The sequence below is a fragment of the Rattus rattus genome, chromosome 1 (genome assembly GCF_011064425.1).
Source record: "Rattus rattus isolate New Zealand chromosome 1, Rrattus_CSIRO_v1, whole genome shotgun sequence".
NCBI lineage: Eukaryota > Metazoa > Chordata > Mammalia > Rodentia > Muridae > Rattus > Rattus rattus.
In genome coordinates this window covers 117304638-117322773 of record NC_046154.1, presented here as the reverse complement: position 1 = coordinate 117322773, position 18136 = coordinate 117304638, and positions in this window count along the sequence as shown.

Here is an 18136-nt window from a genome sequence, read left to right as displayed (position 1 = left end):
TCTTATCTTCTCATGCTTCTCCCTCACAAGTGCTGAGATTACAGACACGCATCCCCACAACTGATGGTTTGCTTAAGATTTATTTTTGTCTTATGCCTGTGTATTTGCCTGGGACTTGTACACACACTACATGTGTGCCTTTACCTGAGGACATCAGAAGAGGGTGTTGCATCCCTGGTGGTAAGCCTTCTCGTAGGGAGTGGCTCTGATGCTTTGATCGAGAATCTGCACGAGAATGCTGAAGGTCCTGTTCCCCAATTGGTTCTTGATGGATCAATAAAGATGCTAGCAGTTAATGACTAGGTGGAAGAGGGGGTACTTCCATGTTCCCACAGGCAAGCTAGGAGACACAAAGAAGGGATGTAATTGACCATGCTTCAGAGGGGGAGAGAGAGAGAGAGTCACCAGTCACGTGAGATCTTGGGTGGAGTGGCCATTGGCTGATTTCTCTACTGGGCCTGGGTAGCAGACAGTGGATTAGAAACGTAACTAAACTGAGGGCAGGTTTAAGGTGCTGAGCTTGAAGAAGGTAACCAGGCAACTAAGTTGAGGGCAGAATTAGAGACGTTGAGCTGGGAGTAAGGGCAGATTAACCACAGAAGGCTTAAAAAAGCCTGTCCATTAAGCTAAAAAGCATATTCAAAATAAGCTAATGTGTGTTGTACATCTTTCATCCATGGATCCAAGGGAACCAGGACTAAGGTTAGTAGCACAGTCCACCCGGAGCTTAAAGTGGAGTAGTAGAAACTGGACACTACACCTTCAGACATAAGTACCAGGAGCTGGGGTTGGGAATTTAGCTCAGCGGTAGAGCTTGCCTAGCGAGCGCAAGGCCCTGGGTTCGGTCCCCAGCTCCGGAAAAAAAAAAAAAAAAGAAAGAAACAATAAGTACCAGGAGCTGAACTTGGATCCTCTGGAAGAGCAGCAAAGGCTCTTAACCACAAGGCCATCTGTCCAGACTTCACCACACTGGGTTTTATGTAGCTCTGGGGACTGAACCAGGGCCTTATGCAAGCAAGGCAAACATTGTACCAACTGAGACACAACATCAGGCTCCCTTAAGATTCTTTTTTTTTTTTTTGCCAGAGGGGTGGAGAAATGGAACAGGAGTTTAGTGCACTTGTACTTACAGAGGACCCATGTTCAATTCCCAGCACCAACATGGCAGTTTACAACCATCTATAGCTTGGATTCCAGGAAATCCGATATTCTCTTCTGAACTTCAAAGTTACCAAGCTTGCACATGGTACATATACACACATGCAGGTAAAAACCATGTGCGTAGAATCAATAAATTAATCTTTAATAAATTAACAAAAGTCTCTTTTGGCTTTTAGAGACAGGATCTTGTTATTAGCTTGGGCTATCTATGAATTCTTTCTCTCTCTTTTTTTTTAAAAATATACCATGTCTGCTGAGATTTATTACAGGTATGTAAGGATTGTTTAATATCAGAAAACCAATTATATCATCCTCTCCTTTCAATAAACCCATAGAGAAAAAACCTTAATACATATTTATAATAATGTATATGTAACATAAAAATATAATTCAATGTATCCAAATAGATTTTTCTTTGTTTTCAAGACAGGGTTTCTCCGTGTTGCCCTGGCTGTCCTGGAACTCCTCTGTAGACCAGGCTTTCTTTTAGTCTTTGAGATTGTAATTTTATTACATTTCTCTCTTCCATTTTCCTCCCCCCGAACCTTCCCATATACCCCTCCTCACTTTCAAATTCATGGCCTCTTTTTTCATTAACTGTATATATAAATTCTTGATTCTCCTGCCCCCACCTCCCTAGAGATTGTTGCCACATCCTATTCTGCCCTAATTTTAAGTTACTTTTCCCCCCAGCTCTGGAGAATGTACTGGCTGAGCCCTCTTTACTTCCTTTAAATTTTGCCAAACCATTAGTTTTTTTTTTCTTCCTGTTGTCATGAGCACAATAAGCTAAAAACATAGATGAACACATTTTTTTGCATCTTGCACAATGTCGAAGTTACTCAATGACAGTAAATTTATAAGGTTTAGAAGTTTAGATGACAATAATTTGGGATAAAGATCTCTCCACTAGTCACCTGGCCAAGGGTAATATAAGTTCCTTTATCCCAACTTTAGTTATGAATATTAACTCTCTCAATCACACAGCAAACATACCCATATAGCACTATGCATATATGTCAAAGGAGGCTAATAGAGGTCAAGAGATTAGAAGTGAGTTGATATTGATGTTGATACTGATATTGATATTGGGTTGGTATTGATAAGATGGTGATCCAGACCAATGCTGGGAGAAATGGCTGCAGAAGCTGCAGAGTTCAGCTTCCTGAGTCCAGAGCAGGAAATAGCAGGTCAGATCCAGGTCCAGACAGAGGAAGAGGCAGACCAGCAGATGCGTCATTCACTAGGCTATTCAACAGTAGGAGAATGAGCTCAGTCAGGGAGTCCTCAGTATACACAAGATATCGGGTGCTAGGCCGGCATGGCACCATGCCACTGTGCTACTGGGTGCCTACTACTTTGTGGAGTTAAGAAAAGGAAGCTATTAAACCCTTTCTCCGATCCTGTGTGCCCCATAAGTTCTTGAATCTAGTTTACCCAGTACAATTTTAATAGGCCATATGTCTCAATAAAAGTACAAGGTGCCCCCCTTTCTAGTCCCAGAGGTAAGTCACTAATCAGTTCATTCTGGATGGGTGGGAAGTGGCAGACAGGGCAATTTCTAGGGCCACTTGAGTGACTGTAGTCAATCATTTCCCTCAAAATGAGAAGAAAGCTGCCTGTAAAATGGACTCTCCTAGAGCAATTCATATCCGAAACCAAATGAGACAAGCAAACAGCAAAGCTCCCTGCTCTATACAGCATGTAGTAAGCTAGGGTAGAGTGCAGCCTGATCTCACGACTTACTCGTCTGTGGGCTGCTAAAAGGCCTCAGCTGGAACTTGGAATATTGTACTTGGAAATCCCTATGAATTCAGACCACAAATTCTCGGGCTCAGGCATGATATCAACGTGTAATTAAGTTAATAACCACAAGTAACAGTTTGAGCTCCAGACTTTGATCAATCAGTCCTCACTACTCTTCAGAACTCTGCCAAATTCCCAGTCCCAAAGTCAGATGTCATGCTTTAGGTTTTGATTATGGAAGCATCCCTTCTCGGCTGCAATTTCCATGTTCGTTTTCTACGAGGGAGCTTTGGAAATTAGGTCCCATGCACTGAGCCTCCGCCACCTATTTTTGTAACTGATAAATGCATTAGAGTTCAGCTGTGCACTTCTGTTTGTATTTTGTCTGCAGGGACTTTGAAACCATCACTGCAGAATTAGGGAGTCGTAACGGAGACCATATGCCTATAAAGACAAAAATACTTATTGCACTATCTCATCTTCCTCAGAAAAAAAAAGTTTGCCAACCTTTGATTTATCGCTCTGTAAAACAAAACCAAACAAAGAAAAATTCTGACCCAAATGATCCCCATCCCAAAAACTGTTGGTTTTGAATACTCTATTTGAGGCCCAGACTGGCCTCAAAACTCTTGATCTTCCTGCCTTAACCTGTAAGTGCTGCCATCATAGATGGCTCAAAAATAAATTCAATTCTTTCTTCCTTTTCTTTCTTTCTTTCTTTCTTTCTTTCTTTCTTTCTTTCTTTCTTTCTGTCTGTCTGTCTGTCTGTCTGTCTGTCTTTCTGTCTTCCTTCCTTCCTTCCTTTTCCTTTGACTTTTCAAGACAGAGTTTCTTTGCATGGCCCTGGCTGTCCTAGAACTCCCTCTATAGCAGGCTGGGCTCATACTTGGAGATCCTCCTGCCTCTGCCTGATATAAGAGGCATGTTCCACTACACCTGACTCCAAAAGTGAGTTTCTTAAAACAATAGTACTAAGTAATTCTTGAGTCTGTGCATTGCCAGGCGTCTTTCTGTTTCGTATAGTGTTTCTGAAATTATGGAGTGTGTGGAAGGTACAAATTCCTTAAGTAGCCCTGGCAGTCTGGGAATTTGCTCTGTAGGCCAAGCTGACCTCAAACTCAGTGATCCACCTGCTTCTGCCTCCTGAATGCTGGGATCAAAGGTGTTGTGCATCACTATGCCCACCTGAGCAATCTCTTAAGCCCCTTCTCAGCTGGTGTTTTGTGATGGGAGTTTCATATAACACCAGGCTATGTGACCAGGGCTGACCTTGAACTCCTGATCCTCCTGCCTTCACCTCCCAAGTTCTGAGATTGCAGGCATTCACCACTATTTTTCCTCTTAATTATAGCGTGATCCAATAATCTTATTTTACTTGTTAGAATACCATGCCAGAGATAAAGAGCCCTGTCAACAGATGAACACATCTGATTGCAAACAGATAAACAAATAGACCTTTGTGGTCTGTCCTTTCAGGGACCTGTCAAGTAGGAAGTGTGATTATGTTTGCTCTGGCTTATTCTGAGAACTCTCCGCTTCCTTGATATCTTTCTTTCTTTCTTTCTTCCTTTAAAAATATAAAGCCTTTTAGCATTGTACTAACATTTTTTGAGACAAGATTTTTTTTAAAGATTTATTTTATGTATGTGAGTACACTGTAGCTATCTTCAGACACACCAGAAGAGACCATCAGATCCCATTACAGATGGTTGTGAGCCACCATGTGGTTGCTGGGAATTGAACTCAAGACCTCTAGAAGAGCAGTCAGTGCTCTTAGCCACTAAGCCATCTCTCCAGCCCCCTTGATATCTTTCAAAACCTACTTTCCTATAAGAGTAAAGTTTGCAGAATCAGTTTTTCTTCCCACTGTAGTATGGATCCATCCCCAAAATGTCCGTGTATGAGACAACTTAGCCCCTAGCTCAGTGCTACTGGCAGGGTGTAAGAACTTTAGAAGGTAGGGCCTACTTAGAAGTCTCCAGGCAATTGGAGTTGGCCTGGAAGATTTATGAGACCCTGGCCCCTCCATCATTCTCTTTCACTCCTGGAGATGAGGTTTGTGATTTTGTTCCACCATGAACTTCTATGACCTGCTGCCTTGCCATAGACCCAAAGGAACACGTCCAGTCAGTTACGGATGAGAGCTTGGCGTAAGGCTCACATCTGTAACCTCTGCTGGTGGAGGATCAGGAGTTCAGTGTCATTCTCTCGTCATAGTGAATCCAAGGCCAGCCTAGGCTACATGAGGCCCTGTCTCGACAACAACAAAAAATTGCAGGCTGAAATCTCCAAATTTTTAAGCCAGAATGAGCTTTCTATTTATAAGTGGAATCTTTGGTATTTGTAACGGTAACATAAAATTGACTAACTCATTCCCTAGAAAGGACAAGTATTGTTTTTGCATTGTATCGGCCTTGTCTGACTTCTATTTATTACTTCTTCTACTAATAGATCCTCTCTTCAGGACTGTGGAGAGGGCTCCACGGTCAAGAGCACTGTCTTCTCTTACAGAGAACCTAGGTTCTAGCCCCAGCACCCACAGGGTGGCTTATGACTATCTGTAGCTCTAGTTCCAAGAGATCCAATGTGCTCTTCTAGTCTCTACAGTACAGGCACACATGGGTACACAGACATATATGCAGGCAGAACACCCATACACATAAAACAATACTCATTTTTAAAGAGAGACCTCTTTCTTCTCCATATGGTTAGGACAGGTTGAGCATAGATTTCTTTCTTTTTCTTTTTTTTAAAGATTTATTTACTTATTATATATAAGTCCACTGTAGCTGTCTTCAGACACACCAGAAGAGGGCATCAGATCTCATTACAGATGTTTGTGAGCCACCATGTGGTTGCTGGGATTTGAACTCAGGACCTCTGGAAGAGCAATCAGTGCTCTTAACCACTAAGCCAAATTTCCAGCCGGAGCATAGATTTCTGAATGGATCAGGCAACCTACATTACATAGAATGCTAACTCCCTCAGACAACAGTAACTAATTCAGGGAACAACCATGGATGCACAAGGATGATTGACAAGCAATGCCCATTCTTTCCTTAGAATTTCTGCAACTAGTATTGAGAAAGTGGAGTGTTACATTGTCTTTCTAGGATCCCTGAGACAAACTGCTACACACTTGCTGGTTTAAAACAACAGAAATTCAATGGTACCGCAGGCCTTTAGTCCCAGCACTCAGGAGGCAGAGGCAGGTGGATCTCTGAGTTCAAGATCAACCTGATTTACAAAGCAAGCTCCAGGCCAGCCAGGGCTACACAGTAAGACCTTGTCTCAAAAGCAGAACCCAGAAATAATTCTTCCACAGTTCTGGAAGTCTAGTCTGAGGTCAAGGTGGCAGCAAGACCATAGTCCTTTTAAACATGACAAGGAATCCTTTGGGCTGGAGAGAATGGCTCAAAGTTACGAATGCATGTTGCTTTTTCAAAGGAACCTGGGTTGGGTTCCTAGGATCATCCGTAACTCCGGTCCAGAGACTCCAATGCTGTCTTCTGAACTCTTGGGTAAGCAGGTATACACATGGTGCACATTCAGGCAAAACACCCCTACAGGCAAATAAATCTAAAACAATAATAATTTTAAAAAATAAACCCCTCATGCATCTTCTAGCTTCCAGTGGCTCTCAGGGATCCTTGGCTTTCTGTGATTTGTAGCTTCAGTCTTCTAGGCTCTTCCTCTGTCTTCACGTCCACCGGCTTCTTCCTGTTTATGGTTCTTGAATTAGTTTTCTCATAGCTGTGACAAGGTATCCGACAAGAGCAACTTTGGGCTCACAGTTTGAGGGTGGAGTCCCCCATGGCGAGGTGGGCAGGGCAGCGGGAGCATGAGACTGGTCACGTGCTTCTACAGGCAGGAAGCAGAGAGGGGAGAATGGTGGTCTCCAGCTTGACTTTTCTTTTTTATTCAGTCTGGGACTATTGCCGTATTCAGGATGGGTCTTTCCTCCACAGGGAAGCACCCTCCCAGGCACAGTGAGATTCCTGCCTCTGAGGACATTTTTAAATCCAACCAAGCTGACAATGGAGATTATTCATCACAGTCCCCAACCCTCAACTCGACACCCCACCACAGCATGCTGAATTGTGAACAGCTCTCAGCTGCTGTGTCCTTGGCTCCTTTCTCTGTCCCTTTCTTTTTTATTTCTTACTCTTTCCACCCCACCCCCACCCCCCATTTCTTACTCTTGCTCGAGTTCTGGCTTTGTTTAGACAGGGTCTTCTCCGTAAACCCAGCTGTCCTTCAGCCCAAATCTTCTCGCCTCAGTCTCCTGAGCTCTGGGATTAAAGCTGTTCACAGCACACCCAGTTCCACCTTTACTTAATAAGGATGGAGGAGGTCTATCCTAATCTAGCATGACATCATCCTCAACTAACAAATGCATTTGCAAAGATGGTCTTTTCAGATTAATGCAATTCTGAAGTCTTCAATAAGGTAAGATCTGGAAATTCACTATGTAACCAACTACAGCCACCTTGTAGAAGGAGCCCAACAAGAACAAAGCCAACAAAGAGGCAAGAGAAGAGTGCCCTGCTAGGCCATGGGGGACTCCCTGAAGTCCACTTGTTACAAGAATTGCCCTCCCCTTTTTCATTAAGTTGACCAGAAGTAACAGTATAACAAGCTACAATGTTTCCTTTGGTAGAATTAGGAAAATCTTTGCCATGGCCAGTGCTCCAGACTTCCTCTGCTATTCTCACTTCCCAAATCCCCCAACAGGACTGAGCAATTTCACTGGCAGGTTGGCTTAGTGCCTTGGATTACTTCATTTGGCTATAAAACATATTTATTTTGAGCAGCTAGAAGACTGAGCCCTGACAGTGTTTTAGCCCTTGCTCTTTCCTTTCTTGTTAGGCTTGAAAAGTATCCCAAGCAGAGAGAAGAGCAATGCCCCATGCTTCTGTCACCTTCCTTAAAACATCACCAAAAGCCAGCTAGGTGGCTCGGCAGGTCCCTTGCCCCCGCATCTATCTGCCTTCTTCAGTCCTCAGGCTCCAGACAGTGGGAGCAAGGAATCTATATGCTCTTGCAGGTTGTTTTCTGACCTCCACACAATCTCAAATAAGTAAAAATGTAACACTATTTTTTTTTAAATGCAGACAATGTTCCCTAGGCCCCAGAAGAATTCTTCAGCATCTTGTGTTCATTTCCTTGTTTTGCTTTGATTTTACTTGCTTTGAATTTTTTGAAAACTTCTTTATTTTATTATATATGTATGAGTGTTTTACCTGTGTGTGTCTGTGTGACTCATGTGCATTCCTGGGGCCCAGGGATATCAAAAGAGGGCACTGATTCCCCTGAAACTGGAGCTGTGAGTGGTTGTAAGTCACCATGTGGGTGCTAGGAATGGAGCTCAAGTCCTCTGCAAGAACCACAAGCGCTCTTAGCTGCTAATGCTGAGCCATCTCTCCAGCCTCGCTCATTTATTTTACTGAGTCGGGATCTCATTGTATATCCCAGGCTACCCTGAAACTTACTGGGTATCTCAGGCTAACCTCAAACTTGAGATTCCCCTGCCTTAGCCTCACAAGTGCTGGGATTACAGACTGGACTTCTGCGCTACTAACACTACTTAGGTGACACTTAGGTGTCCATGGAGGATAAAGTTACAAGGCCCTAAACCGTAAAACAGAGAAGAAAATAACAGGGTGCTCTAAGTAATGCACCACAGGGCTTAAGAACCAGCTTGCTGAAGAGCTTACAGTAACTACCATAAAATATTCTAAAGTGAGACTAACACTGGGCCAAGCACTGACGGAGACACGAGGAAATGCTGACACAAGGAAGAACTGGCTCTGCAACTGAGCAACAGGACCCTTCCTTAACTGTGCACAAGGCCCTGCTGGGTTCAGTCACTGGCACCCAAGAGAAAATGGAGACATTCTGAGAAGTGAAGGCACAGTTATGTAGACGTTCTAGGTAATGTGACAGAGGAATCATGTCCTGAAACTCAGGGCACATGCTTTCTCTTAAAGCTTGTTCTCTTCCAAGAAAGGGTCTTGGTCTGTTTCTGTCTGTTGATCTGTCCCTCCCTCCCTCCTCCCCTCTCTCCCTTTTCACCTCACACTCCCAACCACAGCTGATCATACTAGGGGAGGGTATCTAATCTAAGCTGGGCCAATCAGATGGTCAGTCCTTCGATACCATGTCTTCGAATTTGGAATTCAGGACAGCCAGTGTGGATGGTCATGTAGATGAAAAACCTCTTCTGCCAGTGTGCAGAGAGCAAAGAAAGCTGAGAGACAGAAACAGACCGCGAAGCCAAGTGGGCATGAAAGGGAAGAGAGAGGCCCTTGCCTGTTTTCCTGAAGTTTGCTTGGTCCCCACCTCCCCCTTTTCTTCTTGAGGCCTAGCAACCTTTCTGCCCACGGACTTTTCGCACCCAATCTACTGGATAAACATAGAGCTCAAAGGTAGAGGGCTTGCCCAGCAGGGGCAAGACCCTGAATTTGATTCCTATCAGCACAAGCACATTATATATCACCTCCTTGTATTAAAATGCCACCGGTGTCGTGTCAGGGAGTTTCAAATCTTCAAATCCAGAGAGAATGATAAATAGATAGAATCTCACAAATGGGAACAAACTCTGAGGAGAAGTGGATCAGGCCTAGGAGCTCACATCAACATGGGTCCCTCGGGTGAGAATGTGGGAGAAATTCCTGACTGGGGTAAAGTTTCAGACACCAAGGAAGACAGTTGCTAGGCTCTGCTCCTTCCCGCAGACAGAGATGACTACACCCTATTTCTGGGCTTTCTTTATGGTGTTACCAGGTTTCTTCTGACCTCCTGTGGGCAGTTAGCACTGGTAACTCCCGTCAGTTCTTCTGGATTTGTTAACACCAGCCATACTAAAAGGCACCTTGTTTTCATCAAGCCCTGGGGACCTTGTTGCCACATGCAGTTACAGCCTGGCTTTCCCAAGTACCTATAAAGAGCTATGCCCAAGGGGTTGGTGCTCTGCCTATCATCTATAATCAATATATCACCTTCTGAGTCCCTATACTGAGACAGGTGGAGGGGGACGAAGCTAAACTGAGCTGCAGAACTGAAGACTTTTCCACGACAGATAAACAATTTGTCCTGGTTTACCCAGAACCACCCTGCTTTTAAGGGAGAAAGCCCAAATCCCATTTCCTTCTCTGACTCAGGAAAACTAAGATGATTACAACAGCTTGAGGGTGTCGGGAGAAACCTGCCTGAATATTGTCCCCTAAACGGTATTATTCCAAGCTCAAGGCCAGCAAAACCCCAAACCCGCTATTCTAAGAATTGTCGTATAACTGGGAACTAAACATTTCGGCCTACACATGCTAGGCAGTTGTTCTTTGACGAGGCTAAATCCCTAGCCCCTCTGGGTAGTTTTAAACTGATTCCTGAATCTACTAACTACATCTCTCCAGAAGTTTGTAACAATAGAGCAGGCATGGCACGGTCAGACTAAGAGCAGCATAGATTCTTCCGCACTAGTGTTTGAAGAGAGTTTGAGACCAGCCTGCATTATATGAGATCGTGTCTCTGAGGGTGCTGGTGGCACGCCCCTTTAATCCAAGCACTCAGGAGATAGAAGCAGGCAGATCTCTGTGAGTTTGAGGCCAGCCTGGTCTATAAAGAGTAAGCCCCAGGAAAGTCAAGGCTTCCCAGAGGAATCCTGTCTCCAAAACCCAAAAACAAACAACAGACAAACAAACAAAAAACTTAAGGGTTAGGGGGAGGAAGGAAGGTTAAACAGAGCATGAGTTCAGAAGCCTCACATCAGAACTTGGCTGACCTCAGTTGAACAAATGACCCTGCTTCTCGGAGCCTTATTTGGACATAGTTCTTTGCTTTACAAAGCACCAAAGACTAAACCCTGGGATTCACACACATGGGGTAAATACCGAGCCATACCAAATCCTACCCTCAGGCCTTTCAGTCCCCATGGTGGTTTGGATGAGAAGACCTTATAGATTCATATATTTGAATGCTTGGTCACTGGGAACTGCCCCTATTGTGAAAGGATTGGGAGATATGACCTTGTTAGACGAAGTGTGTCACCAATGGTAGGTTTTAAGGTTTAAAAAGCCCATGCCAAGCCTAGTGTCCCTCTTGGCTTATAGATCAGGATATAGCACAGGGTTTCTCTGTGCAATCCTGGCTGTCCTGGAAATTGCTCTGTAAACCTCCCCCAGCACCATGAGTGCCCCTACCTTCCCCGCCAAGATGGTAAAGGACTGAGCCTCTGAAACTGTAAGCCAGCCCCAGTGCAATGCTTTCCTGCTAAGAGTTGCTTTGGTCATGGTGCCTCCTCATGGCAATAGAACAGAGACTAAAATACTATCTCTTCTCTCTGAGCAGTAATAAGAACAGTATACCCACCCCTGTCCTGTAGAAACAACCTTGGGAATCCCTCTTGGTCTTCCTGACTGGGTCAGAATCACCTGCACCAGGACACCCCTTGCCTCCCCCAGATCTGCAGGCCACAGTGCTCTCTCTACTTTATTGCTGCCAAAGGGTATATAGTCCTTAAGATATTTCAACAAGAGAAAAGTCAGCAATTATTCTTGTGGTGGTGGTCACAGGTGTGGGGTGTGCTTTTTTTTTTTTTTTTTTGTGGTTTCCTTTTGGTTTGTTTGTTTTTAAAACAAGATCTCAAAATGCAGCTTTGGCAAACCCAGAACTTTCTAAACAGACAGGACTGGCTTCAAAATAAGAGTTCTGTCTGCCTCTGTCATCAGAGTGCCGGGATTAAATGAACGCACCACCATGTCTAACCAAGCAATCATTTTCATTTGCTTTCCTTGCTGTAGTCACTGCCTCCTCCTTCCAGGAGAGGCCTCTCCCTCCTCCACCCCTCAGTATATGTCAAGATGCCAGTAGTGAGGCAGACCCTGTGGCAAGGCCATGAGAAAGACACAGGCTGTCTCCAGAAGCTTCCTCTCATCTTGCTCTCTCTGGCTGCAGATGTTGGGTCTGAGAATAAGGCCCGGTTTCTCTCATTTCTGGGCTGAGTCCCTGGAGGGGAGAGCTCCCAGAGGGTGTTATAAGGCCTCAGCAGAAAGAAGCTGGCAAGACTCGAGCTGCACGACCAGTCTTCTGGCATGAACAGAAGACCTCATGTCTCTGCCGCTTGCCACTGTGTAGACCCAGTCCCTTAACCTGCTATCCTAGCCACCATATTCACACGTGCCGGCCAAAGCTAAAGAGAGATGGGGAGTTCTGAGGAGTTACAAAAGGCATAAGTGCAGTGTGCATTTTGTGGTGGTAGCTTACACAGTCCTTACAGCCAGCTATTCTACCTGACCATTGTTACTTGGGGCAAGGTCTGTCTACCTACAAAGGCAGCCTGGTGCGTGTGGACTTCCCCATTGCAATTCATCGTTGGGAAGTGTACACGCCAGTGTAGGCTTTGAATGCCTCGATGACAGCAGGTCCCAAAGCCCTGGTGCTAGGTTTCAGGCCCTCTGTGGAATAAAAACCCCAGGAATACACACAGGTCTCACCATCTCCCTTCAGGCCAACCTCACCTGGCCAGGCCTCAAAGGCCTCTGGTGGCTATTCTCTTCCTAGGCTTTCCCGGCTCTGACAAATGCCTTGGGATTAGCCCTTCTGTGTTTGTTGGATGAGCAATTTGTGTGTGTCTGACAAAGCTACATCTGAATAATATTTGGTACAAGCCGGAGAAATGTGATCCACTACATTTCTCTCCAGCCTGCTCTCTGGAGCCAGCCGGGCTCCTGCCAAAAAGGCTGTAAGATTCTACCGTTGAGTCTGGCAGCCTCGATATGTTTGCAAGCAGGGTGGGAAGGTGGGGGATGTTTGACGGGGGGGGGGGGGGCCAAGGATAGAGAGGCAGAGAAGCCTTAGAGACCTGGCCAGTGACTTTAAAACCCCTGTAATAATTTAAGGACATCACAGGTGACCATGGCAGCCACCCAGTCCTGGAGACAGGAAACCAGGGGGCCCGTGCAGCTCAAGAGTCTGGCTGGTTTTCTAGGCCCAAGGTCCCGGGTATGAATGCAGTCGGGGAAATTGAAGGGAGTCGAGCGGCCGGATCCCAGGTGTGGGAGGGAATGCTGAGCTCTTGTTTGTGCGTGTGTGGGGATGAGAACGGGGTGGGGTGGAGGGGGAGCTACATAGAGGCTATTTAAATGCTTTTTCTACTAGTGTAGGTCCCTGATCGGAGGAGCACAGAGCTTACAGCTGTGGAAGTCCCAGGAACGAGGTGAAAGGGGGTGCAGGAAGAGGAAATTTAGCATGTGGGTGTGCCTATGCCAACAAACTGCACCCCACCCCCACCCCCAGGCCTTCCACCACAATCCCTTACAATCTCTCTGCTCTTTCTTACGGGTCACACACATCCGGGCCACACATCCGTCTCAAGACTTGTTTCACCCCATTCCCTGTAAACCAGAGATTGTCTGCAAGGCAGGGGACTATAGTGCATCCCTAGCACTGAGCACTGAGCTGACCACTAATGAGACAGGACAATGTTTTCCTGAAGGGAGGGGTAGATGAAAGGGGCTGGGAACTCAGATAGTTACAGACCACAAGAATATCACAAATACCATGATAGACAGAAGTAACCACGCAGGAAATGATTTTGCCTTTAAAAGGAGGGTTGGCTATCATGGCACAGGCCTGTAATCCCAACACTTGGGAGGCTGAAGGCAGAAAGGTCACAAGTTGGAGACCAACCTGGACAGCTTAGTGAGACTGTCAAAACACATCCGGCAGGTGCTGGGTGTGGTGACATTTATTTATTTGGTTTTATTGAGACAGGGTTTCTCTGTGCAATCCTGACTCTCCTGGAAATTGCTCTGTAAACCAGTCTGGCCTCGAACTCAGAGATCTGCCTGCCTCTGCCTCTCAAAGGTGTGTGCCATCACTCCAGGACAATGGGGGTGGGGGGCACATAATTTTAATCCTAGCCTGTAGGAGACAAAGGCAGGCAGACTTCTGTGAATTCAAGGCTAGCCTGGTCTACATATGGAGATCTAGGCCAGCCAGGGCTGCATAGTGAAACTCTGTCTCAGAAGGAAAGAAAGAAAGAAGAAAGGAAGAAAGAAAGAAAGAAAGAAAGAAAGAAAGAAAGAAAGAAAGAAAGAGAGAGAGGGGGGTGGAGGGAAGGAGGTAAAAAAGGAAGGAAGAAGGAAAGGAAGGAAGGAAGGGAAGAGGTAAGAAGGGAGGTAGGAAGGGAGGAAGGAAAAGAGAGAGAAAGGTCTGAAGAGATGGCACAGTAGGTAAAACGCTTGCTTCATAAGCATGGTGTGCAATTCCAACTGGGCCATGGCATGTGCTGTAACCCCAGAGCTGGAAGGCATGAGGTGGAGGTAAGAGGACTCCCTCAGCGTTTTCTAGCCAGCCAATGAGCCCAAAAGGCAAACTCCAGGTTCAGAGAGGGACCCTGTCTCAAAAAATACAGTGGAGAACAGTAAATGAAAGCATCTGACATTGACGCCTCCCCTACACACACACACATACACATGCACACACACACACACACCACACACACCACACACACACACACACTCGTGCACATGTACATATGCACTCGCACTCACACACACACACTCACACTCACGCACACACACACACCACACACACACACACACCACACACACACACTCGTGCACATGTACATATGCACTCGAATTCACACACACACACACACACTCACGCACACACACACACACACACACACACACACCACACACACACACACACACACGCAGCACATGTACATATGCACTGCACTCACACACACTCACACTCACGCACACACACACACACACACACACACACACACACACAGACTCACGCACGGTCACAGGAATACCATCCTCAGAGCCTGCTGGACAAACGCCCGGTGGGTGTGAAGCCAGACCTTGAGGCACCTGTGCGGCTGTGCAGCTGTGCAGCTGTACAGCTGTGCGTCCGTCCGTTCTGTGGAAGAACCGACGAGGTTTCACACAGTTCCAACTTGTCAGTAAACAGACTGTCTCGTACACCACAGGATACCACCTGTCTCTCAAACACAGAAAACCGCACGCACCGTGAGAAGGCAGGTGCCATCTGTGCTGCAGCACAGAGACTGCATTATGAAAGTTCAAAAACAGATTAGATCAATTTCACTTGGAGGAATTAAGAAGGTTTCATGGGGACAGGTGACATTAGACTGGCTTTAGAGCAGGGTGCTCTTCCCCTATACACACAATGCTTTTTATTTTATTTGCTGTCTTTCATTTTAATTTTTTATTTACTACTTTTAATTTAGTGGCCACATTTACTTATTTACATGCCTGTGTACACGAGTGTGGGCCCCGCATACCACAATGCAAATGCCGAGGTCAGAGGCAACTGTGGGAATCAGTTCTGTTTTTCTACGGTGTGCGTTCTGGAGATGGAACTCGGCTTGTCCAGTTTGGCCTTTACTGGCATTTAGTGCTTTTACCCCCCGCCCCTTTCACCCATTTTAAGCACCCCCTCCCAACTTTTTTTAATCTACTTATTTCGCTGTGCTGGTGGTAGACCCCAGGGCCTCACTAATGCTATCATGTGTTCTTATAACTAAGCTACACTCACACGTACTCCAGGCCTCACACCCGTGGCAAACTGCAATGGGATCCCTTTCCTCTTTCGCTGAACCTGGGCACATTCATGGGATCCTTTCCCATACAACACTCCAGTCAGACTATCAGAGACATCGTAGGAGAAGAAAATCCCATCTGCTATCAACACCTTAGGAGGTGTGTGCAATTGAGCAAGACATATAGAAGAGGCAAAAAAGAATAGGGGCTGGGGGTCGGGCGAGCCAGGACAGCGGAAGAGGGGCAGGGACTGCTGACCGGAGTAATGGTGAACACTGGAAGGTTTGTGGACATACGGGAAGCGGAGGGTGATGTGGTTAAGAAAGGGGGCTAAGGAGTTATCTGGAATCACATTTTTTGTTAGGCTGAGGAATTTAGTCTCAGCCTGCAGGAACAGAGAGAGGGGCTAGCACAGCTGTGTTCAGGAAGCCTTTCTTGCAATGGCATGTGGGGCGGCTGGTCACCCAGCCAGACAACTGTCTCGGGCAACAAGAGACAAAGCCTGTGAGCAACTGCAGCCCTCGACAGAAACATCTGTTGAGCATTCATCCCACTGCCTCAGTCAGAGCTGTCTTCTGACAGCCTCACAGCCCTGGGACTGTAGTTTCCTTGACAGCACAGACTGTTTGCTGACTCTCTTGGGGCCTCCGGGCTGACATGGTTCTTGGCAGGTACTCATTATATATCAGTGAAATTACTGAATAGGGCAGTGAAGGAAAAAGGCAGTGGTACAGAGATCGGCGCGGATTTCCAGGATGGCGTCCTGCCTAGCAAGGGCTTCTCCTCAGGCCTGAGTCTTGGTGTGACCATCGTGTGTGTGTGTGTGTGTGTGTGTGTGTGTGTGTGTGTGTGTGTAGAAACGCATGCATGTGTAGAAGGTGTATGTATCTGGATCTGGCTGCCTTTGAATTGCCATCATTCTGTGTGGGTCAGAGGAACACATCCAAGAGCTTTCCGAGTTTTTGGAGAGGTGGCTGTCTGACGGGAGACCGCAGTGTGTACTGCCCTCAGGTGCCTTAGGAAGTATACTAAAGGCTCTTTCTGAGTTGCCACAGACAGAAACCCAAAGTGAGCTTAGGGGAAAACAATTGGCTGTGTATTGGTTTATGATATACATTTCTGGACAGCCACAATCAGAGAGTCTTGCAGGGCCTGTTCTCTTCCTTCTGTGAATGTCTGCTCCCCTCCACACATCAGGCTCCTTGCAATGGCTTCACTGCGGGGCCGGAAACACAGCTGCCAAAAGCCTGTTTCCCCTTAGAAATTAAGGGACAGAGATAATGTCTCCCAGGAAAAGCAAAAGGTTGGGTGGAAGAACCTATGGGAAGAGGTTGATCTGGTTTCCCCATGGCAACCAGGAATAAAATAAAAAACATCACTATCCAGCATCAAGCTCACTGGGATAGCCAAAACAAAGCGTCTCGTTTTGAGATCATCTTTTCTTCTCTCTTAACTTAGAGTGGAAATTGACAAGGCTGGGGGCAGGGGTGGGGGTGGGGTTGGACAATGAGGTCCCATCTCCAGCTATTAAAAATTTAAGCAGCCAGGGCTATAATAGCCATCCTGGCAGGGACTGAGAGAGGGTTTGCTTCTAAACATTCAGTGTCAGGATAGCGCTCCTGCAACCTGTGGAAAACAATTTATTTGGTAGAGGAGGTCAAGAGCTGACTTTCCTTTTGACCCAATAATCCCAGTCTTGAAAAAACAGTGGAGAGTCCCAAACTAAGCCCAGCTAGTACAGTGTGCAAGAGACACTCGTACAACAATGCTCATCGGGTGAAAAAACAAGAAGACAAAAACAGAAGCCACACTGAGAATAGAAGCAACGAGAAAACAGAGGTTGCAATGTTATTAGACAAGGTTAACACACACACACACACACACACACACACACACACACACACACACAACCTAGGAAAGACACAAAAGAAGACTTCATGATGACAAAGGCTGAGCTCTGTCGTAAATATCTCTGCATGAGAAAATATAACATCAGAATTCATAAACTGACATTGACAGGAAATACAGGGAGAAGTGAACAGAAATTAGGCCTAGGGAGTTAACTTTTATTCTATTTAGTTATGTGTATGTATCTGTTCCTGTGAGAGCAGGTGCCCATGGAAGCTAGACAGGTCAGATTGTAGGCCACCCAGCCTGGCACTAGGAACTGGATCCTCTAGAAGAGCAATAGACACTCTTAACTGCTGAGTCATCGCTCCAGCCCCAACAGCATGGGTTTATTGCTGATGTTGTTGTTGTTGTTGTTTTGTTTTGTTGTTGTTTTCAAGACAGGTTTCTCTGTATAATAGAGCCTGGGCTGTCCTGAACTCCCTTTGTAAACCAGGCTGGCCTCAAACTCACAGAGATCCACCTGCCTCTGCCTCCAGAGTGCTGGGATTAAAGGCGTGTGCCACCATTCCCCAATGGTAGAAGATTTTTGGTGTGGTTTGTGGTTTGGTTGTTTTTTTGTTTTGTTTTGAGACAGGTTTCTCTGTAAGGCCCTGATTGTCCTGGAACTCACTCTGTAGACCAGGCTGGTCTCAAACTCAGAGATCAGTCTGTCTCTGCCCCAAGTGCTGGGAAGAAAAGTGTATGACACCACAGTCTAACAGTATGTAATTTTAATTCAACTCTCTCAGCCTATGATT